Source organism: Cynara cardunculus (assembly GCF_001531365.2).
Source record: "Cynara cardunculus var. scolymus isolate 2C chromosome LG 2, CcrdV1, whole genome shotgun sequence".
Taxonomy (NCBI): domain Eukaryota; kingdom Viridiplantae; phylum Streptophyta; class Magnoliopsida; order Asterales; family Asteraceae; genus Cynara; species Cynara cardunculus.
Window position 1 is genome coordinate 57263221 of NC_037529.1, and position 14551 is coordinate 57277771.

Sequence of the window (14551 nt, forward strand, 5' to 3'; positions counted from 1 at the left end):
CTCTTGGTTCTCCTCAGAGAGCCAAGAAAGCCAAAAAGGGGACAACCACGTCACTAGCTGGGGCCTCTCAAAAGGCTACAGTTATTGAAACAAGTCTTACCCCCGAGGCGTCTTCTACTATCCCTCCCAGCTCTTCAGTGATTTCTCCCATCACTGTGTATCAGTGGCACCTTCACCAATCACTTCAGTGACCCAAATCACTGAAAGTGTAGATATCAACGCCACTACTGCTGAACACTCACGTCTTTTCTCAACCATTTTCTCTTCTCCTCCCTCCTTGGTTATTACACATGTCGATGATGTATCAGCAACTGTCATTCCTGATACTGAGACACGCACCACAGGACCTAAGGCTGCTCCTCTCGATGCTCCTCAGCATACGGATGTCCATCCTCTCGAGGACATCTTTGCTCCCACCAGTGACACTCCTTTCGTTGTCACTGAAGGCCCCTCAGGTATTCCATCTTCCTACCCCTTCAATTCTTCTAACCTTGAGCCTTAGCTCACACTTCTTCTTTTGCATGTCCTTCTTTGATGCATCAGCCTGATGCTCAAGAAGTGGAAGAGGGAGAAAGAGAGAAAGATGATGGAGGAGATGAGGATGTCGATGATGACTATGACATGGCATCATATATCAAACTTCTCCTTCCAGCCGTTGATACTGTTCTCTTTAGGGTCAACGAAGTTTACCAAGAGATGCCCCGCCAAGGCGATCTTCATGCGAACTTCCTAGCCCTCCAGGCGGACGTTCAAGAAGTTCAGAGTCAGTTCCAGACTCTTCAAGAAGCTGTTCACGCCAACAACGATGCCATTGCTGTTCTTCACAGCAGGGCTGACGATGCTCAAGCGATAACTGATCAGCAGATTAGACTTCTTCAGCAAATCCTGGATGTTGTCCGTCAACCAGCTCCAGTGAGTGCACCCTCTTTCTCTACCGATGATCACGCCCAGCTCCATAAGACGAGTGAGGCAACGACAACTCTAGCCAACGCTTTGCAAAGGCTGGAGGATTCCATGGTTCTCCAGCGTCAGCGCTTGGACGAACTCTCTGGCCAATTCTCTCGGGTCTTAGCGAGAAAGGGGGAGATGAGGTCCAACGCTGGTGGATCATTTGATGCTGCTCCTACAACTTCTCAGGCTGTTGGTCCAGTATCAGCTTTAGTTGCAGTTGAAGCGGCCGAGGCTCTCGAAGCTGAAGCAGTTGCTGCTCCTGTAATCACGTCCACCGAAGCTGCTCTAGTTGAGGTTGACGTAGCCATCCCTAGGGATGATGTCCATACCATCACTGCTGCTGGTGATGATGATGATGTTGATGAGGATGAAGATGATGATGATGAAGACGATAATGAACCTGTCATTCCAGACATCGGAGATGATCTAGATGGTGACGACGACGATGATGATGAATATGACTTTACCATAAAGTTCTAGAAGCCATCAACCGTCACCAAAGGTGTTGCCCTCGGGGAATCTCAATCCCAGGGGGAGCAAAGGTAAGGCGAATCGACTCCATCAGGGCACCAGGACCCCAAGTCGAAAGGCAAGGCGGTCGCTGAAGAAGGCAACTTGAAGGTACTTTTCTCAAGCCCTCAACAAACCTTATTTGAAGACTCTACCTCTCAGGTAGTGATCACTTCAGAGTATCAACTTTATATCCCTTCAACAACCTGCGGTCGACTGGAGTGGGTATCTGATCAACCCAGCTCTTATGCTCCAACAGACCAGCAGATGTCTCAGCTTAAGGAGTCGCTCGACCAGACTAGAGTAAAAATTCCTCTTCGTACCTCTAGTGGTGGTGAGTTTGATTTCCTTTCTGAAGCTGAAAGACTCGAGGCATTAAGGGCTGAAGAAGAGCTAGAGCTTCAAAAGAAGCAGACTGAAGACAGCCTAAGGTTGGCCAAGTTACTACCTGCTAAAGTCCTTCCCAAGAAAAAGTTCAAGAAAACGATGAGTGCTGTCCAAGCCCAAGCTAAACTTCTTTCAATAGCTGAAGCTGATCGCAAAAAGAAGCTGAAGCTAGAGGACAAGGATAAGCAATGGAGCGAAGCAAAGCTGAAAAAGATGGTGGAACTATGGTCTCAATGCTCATCACCAGGGACAATCTTGATGCCGTTACCGAGTACCCTTCCTACATAGGCCACTATGGATACATCGAATGGATGGAGATCAGACAAGCCATTCAGCAATCCAAGTCGAGACACAAGACACTTATCGAGGACACCATTAACGAGCTCATCAAAAGGATGTCCAGGTATGTCAAGGTCCCTGACAGGCCAACTCTGAAGAAAGGTGGGAAGAAGAAAATAAAGCTCTCTGATCCTAATGATGGACCATTCCTAAAGAACGAACATGAAACAAGGTTCTCCTTAGATAAAGTCCTGAAGGGTCATATGAGTGTCGACATTTCTATGCCGAATCTTGACTTGCCAGATACTGGTCCCTATACACCCAACTCTGTGCATTTTAAACCTGAGTTAGGAGTTATACTCCTTGACTATGAAGGTGAAGTCAGATTTCAGAGAATGTCAGAGCTACGTCTATGTCCAATGGATCACTTGGTGTATCTTTTGCTCTGGATAGATGATAGCATGCCTGGAAGAGTCATCGATCTGAAGATACGAAGGGGATTCCTACATCGAAGAAACCTTGGTGAAAATGTACCTGATTACATAGATCTAAGTGTTCTAGAATAAGGTTCTCTTTGTAACAACAATCCACTCTTCCTTGTAACTTCATGTACTATATCTCCTTTCAGTGATTATACTTATATTCTGTAAGATCTGGACATGTATTATAATACTTGTAATATTTCCTATGATTAATAAAATGAGTATTCCATGTACTTCATGGAAAAAGATCCCTGAAAAAAGTAATAGGGACACAAGTCTATGAGTTCTGATGTTACTTTTTCCATTCACTGACAGTCTATAAGTCAGTGAATAAGCTTTCAGTTTCAGTTTCCGTACTTGTAATTTTCTTAGATATAACTTAAGAAAACTTCTCAAGCTGAGATTGACCAAACTGAAAAGATCCCAAAATAGTAAAAAGGGACATGTACTTTATATATAACTTTTCCTTACTATTATTTGATAAGATAACTTTCTTTATGTTATCTTGTTATCATCAAATAGAGGGAGATTGTTGATTCACTCTCTCAGTGATTTGATGATAATCTCTTTTCCCTTTCATGTTGTATTTATGTTTCTGTATTTTCAGTTCCAGCGATCATCACTGAGTATGTTTAGTGATCGCTGAAGAACTTGCATTGTAAATACATCAGAAACATCAATACTTCAAGAAGACAACACTCACACCAAAGAACCTTCAGCAAACGTCGAAGACTGAAACTGAAGATTAGAGACTGGCAAGTACGTGATCTGAAGCGGTATTCAGTGATTACAAGCCTGWCTACATATGTGTGAAGATTGTTCTAGCTTCAGCGAATGATGATGAGACCTCCAAGTCATTCCAACATTCAGCGATCAAAGGAAGCTTGCTTAGCACGATTGTTGTTCTCTTGTCCTTATACACACAAAGGACAAACACATACCCTTACAAAAGTTAGTACGGTACAGAGCCAATTAGTTGACTCTTTGTCCACCAACTTTAGGCAAGGATGTCTGCTAAAAAATAGTGCTTTTGTACTATTCACTTTAGCAAAGGACAAGCCTTCCTCTTAAGGCTTGACACGCACTCTAAACCTACCATATTGCATTAAATGTTCATTTAATGCACTGGGTATAAGTAGAAGTGTTTCTTCTCCATCCAGAGAGCGCACATCTCTCTCTAACCCTATTCTTACTTCAAGCATCTTCTAGCTTAAGTAAAGGATCTTCCTTTTAGCAATCTCTTTTCTTGTATTTGCTAAAGATCTGTGTGTAACCAAAGATTGTTTAGATATGTTTTCATTAGCTTATCTTTCCGCAAACAGTCTTGTAAAATCTGTATTGATCTTCTCTATCAATATATATTTTAAATTTGAAAATATTGTGTTTGTATTCATCTCCCCCCTTCTACAAACTGTTTCTATTCTTGTAGACCCTTACGGGACCAACAGGTTTCAAAACAATGAAGGAGAGATTTCCGGGAACTAAAATCGGTGCCTAATAAAAGCTTGTGATCTTTTCCAATTTTACCTTGTTCACTATTTTTATTACGATATAGCACACATTCATTTTACTATTGTTACAAAAACGTCACTGATGTTTTAGTCCATAAATTGAATAAATTAAAGGTCATGATTGGTTTATATAATTAACACCAAATATATGGTTAACAAATAAACTAGCCCCGATATGTATATATAGGCTCAAATAAGCACATAGTTAAAATAAGAGAACATGAATAATACCCAAATCGCATGTGATTTACATGCAATATGGAACACGGTCAATACATGTACATGTGAGCGGTGACCCAAGGTCGTGGCCAACGTCGTATGAATCACATGTGATTTTACACGTGATTTTAATATAAAAATCATATGTGATTCGGTTGTTTATTTTTTATTTTTTTAGTTATCATTCTTCTATAAACATGACTCTTTCTCTCTCTTTGATATATTACATATAATACATTTCTACAGCCAATTCAATTTTTTTTCTTTTCATATTTAATTATATATAAGGTGTAGTTTAATCTTTATAATTTCACGGACCCTTGGTGAATTATTAGGTGAATTTTTATAAATTTAGAGATTTTGTTCCGTTTATTTTGGGATTAGATTCTTTTTTAGTAGCTAACCCTTTTTTTTATGAATAAACAATTACTGTCGGTCTTCATCAACTTTCCAGTGTTTTTTTACTTAGAAGATCGATGTTTCCTTGGTTTTTCTTAATAGATCTGTCTGATGAGCATCATGTACATATGTTTTGTTGATTCTTTGAATAAAATATTCATCAGAGATGTTTTTGAATCGGGTCAATACATAGTTTCTTGAATAGATGAGTCGTTTGTTGTCCAAAGGTTTCGTTCGTAATTTTTCCATTCAACATTCTGTAGGTGTTGAAGTGAATTTCATCATCAATTGTGATTCTGTATCAGTCGATTATGATGGTAACCCTTTTTCATTTGATCTTATAGTTTGCATGTAGGGTATAATTTGTTCCTTGTTTGTTGTATTTGGAGGAGGTTCTAATGTTATCGTGTTGTATACATTTGTAGTTTCTCTGATGCACAATCATTATGTTGGTAGTGGCTGTATTTTTTATTGTTGGTAGGGTTTCTCAGAAATAATTACTTCTTAGTGCATGGAGTGCTTCATAAGTGGTTTTGTATTGTTCTTTCATGTTTTCTGTTTAATATGTCAGCAGAATTAGCTTAATCAATGTACATGAAGTATATATGTTGAGGACGTTGGTTTTGAGGTTCGTTTATCGCACAAGAAACTCAACAAACTGCATGGATCTACTACACATTCGGTATTTGGTGTGCGATAAGGAAGGACTTCCCCAGTCCCGAAAAAGAATTTCAAGTCGTTGGAATTGCTTCCTTGGGAGAGAAAACATGTAATTCTAATGTTAAAAGGTCTGATTGTGAAGCATGTTTTAAGATACACATTGCCAACAACAAAAAGGACGATATAAGGTTTACAAATTTATCTGATCAACCATGAATTTCCTCAAAAGGTTTTTACTATTAAATGATTTATCGTCCATCCGTTGACGTAATTCCTAATAACTAGTTTGGTCTGGTCCAATACAACTCTGAATTCGTATTCTAAATTGTCGGATCGCATGCATGCCTACCATACAGATTCTCAAGATTCCTTAAACAAACCATCTCTGTTGTTGACCTAGTGTTTTTTCATCTAGGGACATCCCAATTACACCTCACAATGATGATGATAATTGAAGGGAAAAATCTGTTTTTCCAAGTTTTTATGTTGAAATTTCAAGAAAATGACGCAACATGATGTTGGATTTGTTTTAGCAATTTTGTACCATCTTTTTAACAATCTTGGGATGATTTGTGCACCAGTATTTCTTTTGCACATCCACCTTTTAGACTTAGGAAACTTGTCGAAAATCAACCTTCATATTTGTTAATTACGGATTCCAATATCATTTTGTATTTTTAGAAGTTGTAATTTTTGATTTGATTTTTTTTTCTTGTATATATATAAAGGGAATTGGGGAATTGAATATAATCATCCTCTTATCATCGATTGGCACTCTTAGATGTGTAGCAAATTTCGTCTTTAAAACCACAAAAGTGGTGTTTGATTGGTTTGAGCTTGGCTCCAAAGGTCAAAAATACCAGGAGGTCTCAGGTTTAAATCAAAGGAGAAATAAAAATCCTCTTATGGCCACGGAGGTTCAAATGCGGTGACTCCGGGCTATCTGCAAAGCAGGTGGTCATCCTGGGATTAGTCGGCTCACATAGCGAATTGGATATCCAGGTTAATAAAAAAAAATCGACTTTAATATGAAGCTTTTTCACAATTTAGCAATTTTCTATTTTTGTCTTTAACTATTTTAATTACCCGTCTTTACCTTCACTTTAATTATTGGCATTTACTTACCACAATCAATTTAATTTAAATCATCATACTTTAGTTTGAATTTCTAGCAACCTTTTAACTTTTTTGTCATTTAAATTTATTAGTCGTAAATGTTTATTTTCATCACTTTAAAAGTTGTAAAAATTCCGAACAATGATAAGCTGACAACCTTAGATTGGGTGTGGAGTGAAGTTAAGACTAAGAACCGATTTTAATGGTAGAAATTGTTGCATAACAATTTTTCCTACCATTAATTCAAGGTTATATTTCTAAAAATCATTTCTCAACAGGTTGATCATTGTTAAAAACGTTAAAATGTGATTAACTTAGAGAAAATTAGTCTTAAATACGTTAACTTCAATGATATAGATATATACTCGACAAATTCCTACACCTTACTCTGTTTAAAAAAGTTTCTTTCAATGCAGTAGTTGATAAAGTCTAAGGTCGGGTGAAGTCAAGGTTTTTCAAGCATAATGACTCAACAAATATACCAAATCTTGTTTTTAAAGGATTTATTGAACATAAAATCTTTATAATAATTGTATGCATTTGAGATAAAGCATTACCGCATATAGGTGGTCATTTTTAGTGGCCACAAATGCCATGTACATAAAACTAAACAGTAAAACGCATTTCTATCGGCCAAAAACAAAGGAGACAACATACAAATATGCATACAACAAAACATTTCAAAAAGACGATCATAGTCTCATCCTCACGCCATGTAAGGTAATCAACTCATGCACCAAAAATAATGTGCAACAAAACACGTTCATGTAGAACTCAAAGCAAAAATTACACAACAATACGTTTTTCGAATATTCTTCTTTAGAAACAACATGACATGAACAAAACCCTGAATAAAACTCTCCATACAAACATATGGAATTAAAGTAACTTCATGCATTTAAAATGTGACTCAACTCTCACATGTGTCGAGAGGTTCATTAAAACATTTAACATAACATGCAATATATTTTGGTAGTACATTGAATAATCCAAGTTGGTTTCAAATGAAAAGGTACATAACAATATGCTTTCAAAATTCCATCATACTGGTTAAAACAACATGAACAAAATTCCAAATAAAAATAGGTATGCAAATTATGTGCAACAAAATAATTAATGTATTCGAAATATGACCTACATGTTTGTATATGCCAAAACATTCCCCCATTAATTACCCTCAATTACCCAACCAAAACATAGAGTGAAATGCTACACAGGTCAAATATCCAAACAATTATCCACTATGAATACACTCATTACCCTCATCGATCATCACGGTAAAGGCGGTTCGAGCTATGTATATGTAAATTCATAATAAGACTGGCTAGTTGTAACTATAAATGTACCACACATGAAGATCTTTGCTACCATTGTCATGATTCACGATGCTAGTGTTTTTATTGACCTCAAAACATCCTACCTGTAAGTGACTAATTGCACATTCTGTAACACCCTTGAAATAGGAGGAAATCTAAATCACTAAATAAAATGGAGTAACTACAAATATATAATTTCCAACTAATGAGGGGACTATAAAAGCATTTTTATTGTTAGGAAATAGTAGCTAACAAACCATTAACCTAGACCAAACCTTGATTAAGAATACAATCGGGTCTCGCTAAAAAGAAGTCTACCAAATCATATCCCATATCACCAAAAGTTGATATCCCCAAAAATGCCTTTACTAGTACGCATCGCTCCATTCAAACATTAGTGACCCCGTCATCTATAGATCCTATTGCACATGTCATTTAAGAAAAATGTTAGGCTTACGCGTAGTAAGCTCAACCATCTAAAGAATAAAGTTGTAGAACGTTTCAAACGATAAACATATAGCTTTAAACAAGTTAACCCTTCACTAATCTAGTTACAAAATCAGCCCAATCATTCCGGATAACGCTTGCATCCTCTGTATTACCGCGGCCGGAATCGCTAGTAATCGAGATACCACTCTGGAAGAGCTAGAATTCGATTTCTTCCGGAAGCAGATGATTAATCATGGAACAATACATCTTGCGATGATAAGGAAGATCCAATTTTCATCGATCGTGGTTGAACAGAAAAGTAGGCGACACATCAATGTTACTAAGCTCCGACTATGGAACATTGGTTATCAAGTTCAACCACTTTCCTTCTATAGCTTGAGTCTCCCAATGAACTTAGATATGCTCATTCGTCAGGATTTAAGTCAATTCGGATTATAAGGTCATCATGTTCAACCACCCATGGTCCATAGCTTAATTGAGTCCCCCAGTGATTTAATATTCGTTTCGAGCTACAATGCGAGAATAACATCCCTTCATAAACTTATAATCCTACTCTTATGCATATGGATCCATTTCATTACAATGTAATAGACTATAAATTTAAGATATGTCAAAACTGTATCCAATACACCACCATTTAGTGTACAATAAATTATTAAATGGGTAAAATCCCTATGTTATCCTCAAACCCATTCGGAAATGTTTAACCCTTGATTTTTTTTTCTTGCAAAACATATTATATCTTTAACATAATCATCCTCATAACATATAAAATTATATCTCATACTTAATTTATCAAGAGGTACAAAGTCCACAAAATTTCTAAAATTTGACCTAAATGGTCCAAAATCATCATAATATGAAATACATAAAATGGAAGACTGAGAAATTAAAATACATCATTTTGACATGTATATAATTTTAGAAAAGTGTAGAATAAATTCACAATGCTAAACGCTAAGCTCACCTAGATGCTCCTAAAATCTTGAAGATTTCTTAAATAGTCTTTAATTGCTTTACAAAGAGAATTTAGTGGAAAGAGCTGAGTGAGGAGTTTAGAGAAATAAATATAGAATGATGAGGGGAAGATGAAAATGAGAAGTGGATGAGGAAAACAAAAGGAGGCAAGGTTCACAGGGCTGTCATGTCTATTGGAGCCTGGTGTGGATTTCGGAACGACATAGTTCACTTGTCCCCTAAGTCTCCCGACCCATATTTCGCACCTGGCATGAAGTGCATTACTTACGATACATTCCTTCCAACTTGTATACAGACATTTTTCTCCATCTAGGTCGCCCTACAGGCCGTCTTGGACACTGTTTCTAAACTCTCAAACCATCCCAAGCCTGACCACATTCATGTGGTTTGGGCAACTTTCTCGCAACTTAAGCCGCCTTGGAAGTCGTCTAGATCACCTGAATGCCCCAATTTCACTAGATTAAACCTAAATTTCACCCAAATTAACCCTCGGTCAAATTTTAGCATCCAAACATCGATTTATCAAAATTTGCCATCAAATCTAGCTATTGATTCCACATTTCTAAAATACAAATTAACTACAAGAATACGGGTGTTACACATTCTTACTTTCAATGTACTTAAAAAAACGTTAGTTTGAGTCTAGGCATTCTAAGTTAATACATAACTCTCTCAAACTTATATTCTGATACTAACTTGTTACACCCACAAAATTTGTAAAAGAACAAATAATTTAATTTTTATAACATATCAAACAGAGTATAAATTTCTTTCCGAAGGACAACACGTAATCTCCGGTAAAGGTAATTTAAGATTTAAAACCAACAAATTTTGCATAAATCTTACAAAAAAGTCTAGTTTAGGGACATATATTCCTAAAATCCAATAGCAGTTGTCACCTCCAAAGTACAAAAGACGTCCCTAAAAGCTAAATCCTTTACGAGCCTCTAACTAGCACTCAGTTCTTGACAAGTGTTGCTAGTGCCTCTCCATAAGGTTCTGAACCAATGTTGACAAAAAAAAAATATATTAGCTTCAATGCTTATTGAGTTCAAGTAGTTTTCATCTCATATATAAAACAATAAAACTAAAAGAATTCTATTTAAATCACAATTTGCAAATGAAAATTACTTACCATAAAAGCATCATTTTTCCTAAAAACTCACCATTTTCCTGATGAAAACTCAAAACACCCATTTTATTATAAATCCAAAACCCAATACTTACTCAAACGTGAATAAAGTTATATATTCAAATACAGTAAACATGGATAAAACTTTATTGTCCAAAACATGAAAAATATGGATAAGACTCAATATTTAAAACAACAATTATGGCTAACACTCATACCCAAAACAAACACCTTTCGATGAAAAGGGGATCTATTTCCATTTAATGTGGCAAAACACATAGTAAGTCATACATCAATGTTATCAAGTAGCATTCCAAGATTCTATTGACCTTAGAGCCTACTCATCAAGGTTCACCTTAAGGCTCATTTCCTTAGTGCCTACCTCATCAGGTAGCACCTCAAGGCTCATGGTTCTTGGTGTCTACCAAACGTATCTATTAACCAAAGTAATAGTTTTAGAAAACTTACTTGATACCTAGCAGCTTTTGGGTAACTGAACTGAGGAGGATCGGTAGGCGGGTCGGACGAACTTTGATTGAACTTCCGGTTCGTGCAGTGAGTGCGCTCAAACACCTCAGTAGTTGCTACCCCTACCAGACATGGGGCTGCCGCGACTCCCATGACGGCCTCTACCACGCTCTCGGCGTGACATCTCCTGAAAGAACAAACATTAGATTATCTCATGAAAAAAGATAATGACAAATCGCGATTATATATGTACAACTGTGAAATAAGCATACTAAAGACAAGCTACTCATCAGAAGAATGATCAGATAACATCGGTTCATCTTCATCATTTGAATCATCATCTATGTCTTCAAATTCTGGTTCATCTTCGCTATCTTCGTTCGATTCGTCGCCACCTTCATCTTCATTTATATTATGGAGTATGTTTATCTCTCCTGTGGCAAGACGAACATCATCGAGCTCGTTTCCTAATGAGAACGTTGTATGAGTTACCCTTTTGTTGACTTGAATCAACGTATAGGTTTAGAGGAGTTTAGAAAGTCAAACCGTAGGTTTAGAGGAGTTTCGGATGACTTTAAAACTCTAAGTGTAAAGGTTTGACCACTTGGAAGTCAAACCGTAGGTTTAGAGGAGTTTCGGATGACTTTAAAACTCTAAGTGTAAAGGTTTGAACGAGTACAGAAGCCTGTGTTTTTAAAAATTTCGCCGGCATAACGGCTATAAAATGAATATTTCTAAATGAATTAAGCCTAACGTTTGTCCAACAATTGGCAACCCAACTACAAATATATATATATATATATATATAATATCAAGTCTAATGTTTGCCCAAATATATATATATATATATATATATATATATATATATATAATCAGCAAATATAAAAACAATGCAATGAATAAATATACAAAACAACATCCACAATAACAAGTGGTGAATATAAACAATTTGTTCAATTGTCACTCTGATACCATGTAAACTTTATTAGCCAAAAGAAATTTAATGTTAAGAAGCATAGAACAAATGAAATGTGTTGAAATAGTAAACAACATATTGTATCGACATTTATAATTGGCACAAAAAGAGTCTTTAATAGACAGAGGTGCTAATCTTGACCATAGAAAATTCTAGTAGTAGTTCCTCACAGTAAAGGTGAATGCTAGCCATAAATATCATCCACATAATGAGCATCTTAAAATTTTGATCCTTTTGACAAATGATTTACCGATTCTTTATAAAATACTTACAAGTTTAATACCATGGATTTTCTTTGATAACTAAACTAAATATGTACCAACAACTAAGTATTTCATGGAGATTTAAATGTTGAGATAAATAGAAGAATTTGTGAAGATTTACCAATCAAGATCCTAGTAAAAGAAAGTTAAAAGATTATTATTTTTTGTTTGGTCCAATTTGTTGGTCATGGATTATGATGAGCAAAAAGAAGCCAAAAAAAAAAGTGAGGAGACAGAGGGTGGGGTTGAGGCCTAGATAGATAGAAAATGACCAAGGTAACAATGGATTGATGACTCCGAACTTAAGAATATTGGGTAGGTGAGATGTATATTGATTGTCATTCAAAGCCAAATGTTCCCATTCTAGAATCCCATGTGGCACCAACACCACCTCCATCTTCAGATAGCTACCAGCACATATACAATATATAATACATATATATATATATATACACCCCACACATATAGTGATTGTAACCAGTTTGGGTAAAGTAATGTACAGTGACTGTAACCAAATTTTTTTGTCACGTAAGCGTCTTGTGATAAACATGCGGGCATGTGAGAGAGAAAGAGGCAAACGGAGTTGTACACGGAAAGTAAAAAATAAGGCAGGTAGCATATAATGTTTTACGGGAAAAACACAGTGTATATCAAAATGTAAAATTGGTCCTACTTCTATTCTCGACTGTCTAACAAACCTAATATCAACACATCAAGAAGGGTAACTGTGTCAAAACAAACCTAAGTAAACACGGATGGCGGTGGTGGTCGGGAAGGCGAAGGTGGCGGTTGGCGATGAGGGGCCGGCGACCGTGTCTTCCTCGCAGACGGTGGTGGTCGGCGATTTGGTGGTCGGCGATTTGGTGGTCGGCTGGAATAATGGAGTTAGTAAATCTGATAATGGAGGCGTGACCTAGATTGGTTTTATATATAGTGGGTATCAGCAACGGATTTCCGAGGGAAATTCCGTCGCTAAAAGGTATTTCTTTTTTAATTATTTAATTACTTTTTTAATTAATAACTAAAAATTTAATTAATTATTATTTATTACACCAAATAAATTCCATTAAAGCCCAATAAATCGAAAGAAGCCCATTAAGGCCTAATAAAACCGAATGAAGCTCATTAAGGCCCAATAAACCAAGTAAATCCCATTAAGGCCCAATAAACCTAATAAAGTCCATTACGGCCCAATAAAACCTAATAAAGTCCATTAATGTTCAATAAAACCGAATAAAGTCTCTTAAGACCCAATAAAACCTAATAAAGTCCCTTAACGCCCAATAAAACCTAATAAAGTCCATTAAGGCCCAATAAAACCGAATAAAGTCCCTTAAGGCTCAATAAAATCGAATAAAGCCATTAAGGCCCGATAGATGGATTAAGGCCCAATAAAACCGAATAAAGTCCCTTAAGGCCCAATAAAACCTAATAAAGTCCCTTAAGGCCCAATAAAACCTAATATAGTCCATTAAGGCCCAATAAAACCGAATAAAGTCTCTTAAAGCCCAATAAAACCGAATAAATACATGTGTACATATAATACAAATCGCGGTTAGTAACCACAATATATATATATATATATATATATATATATATATATACAAACAWCACATATACATGTATACATACGACACCAACACATAATAATATCTACATATAACACATAAAAATCGAGAAAATCAAGAAAATAGGAAAATCCATCGTTGATCCCTCGCTAATCAGTGAGGGATCAGCGAGGGAATTGCAATTCCCTCGCTGATCTGCGAGCAATCAGCGAGGGAAACTGATTTTTGACAATTCCCTCGCTGATCCCTCGCTGATCTGTGAGGGATCAGCGAGGGAATCTGATTTTTGCCAATTCTCTCGCTGATCCCTCGCTGATCTGCGAGGGATTATCGAGGGAATTGTTCTATTTTCTTGATTTTCTAGATTTTTATGTGTTACAAGTACACATTTATATATTTAGGTAGCGTATGTATACATGTGCATGTGTTATAAGTATATATGTCCGTCAGCCCGTGTCATATACATATGTTTACACGATGTTGTATGTGTTATATGTATATACCCATCGGTCAATGTTATATACATATATATACACGATGTGTACTGGTTGTCATACCTATTTCGGATTGATGTATATTGTTTAAAAATATGTGAATGTATAGATTGTGTGTGTGTGTGTGTGTTATATGCAGATTTATTCGGCTTTATTGTGCCTTAACCCATTTAACTAGGCTTTGTTCGGTTTTATTGGGCCTTATGGAACATCCAATTTCTAATATGCCCAATTATTTGCTTAGTATATTTAATTATTGGGTTAAATAGAACTTATGATTTAGTGGGAGTTTGGGTCTGAAGTTTTAGAATTTTATTTCTTAAGAATATATTAGAGGATTGGAAAATATCACGTCAAATAGATACGTAAAACGGATTTTTTTGGGAGATCTT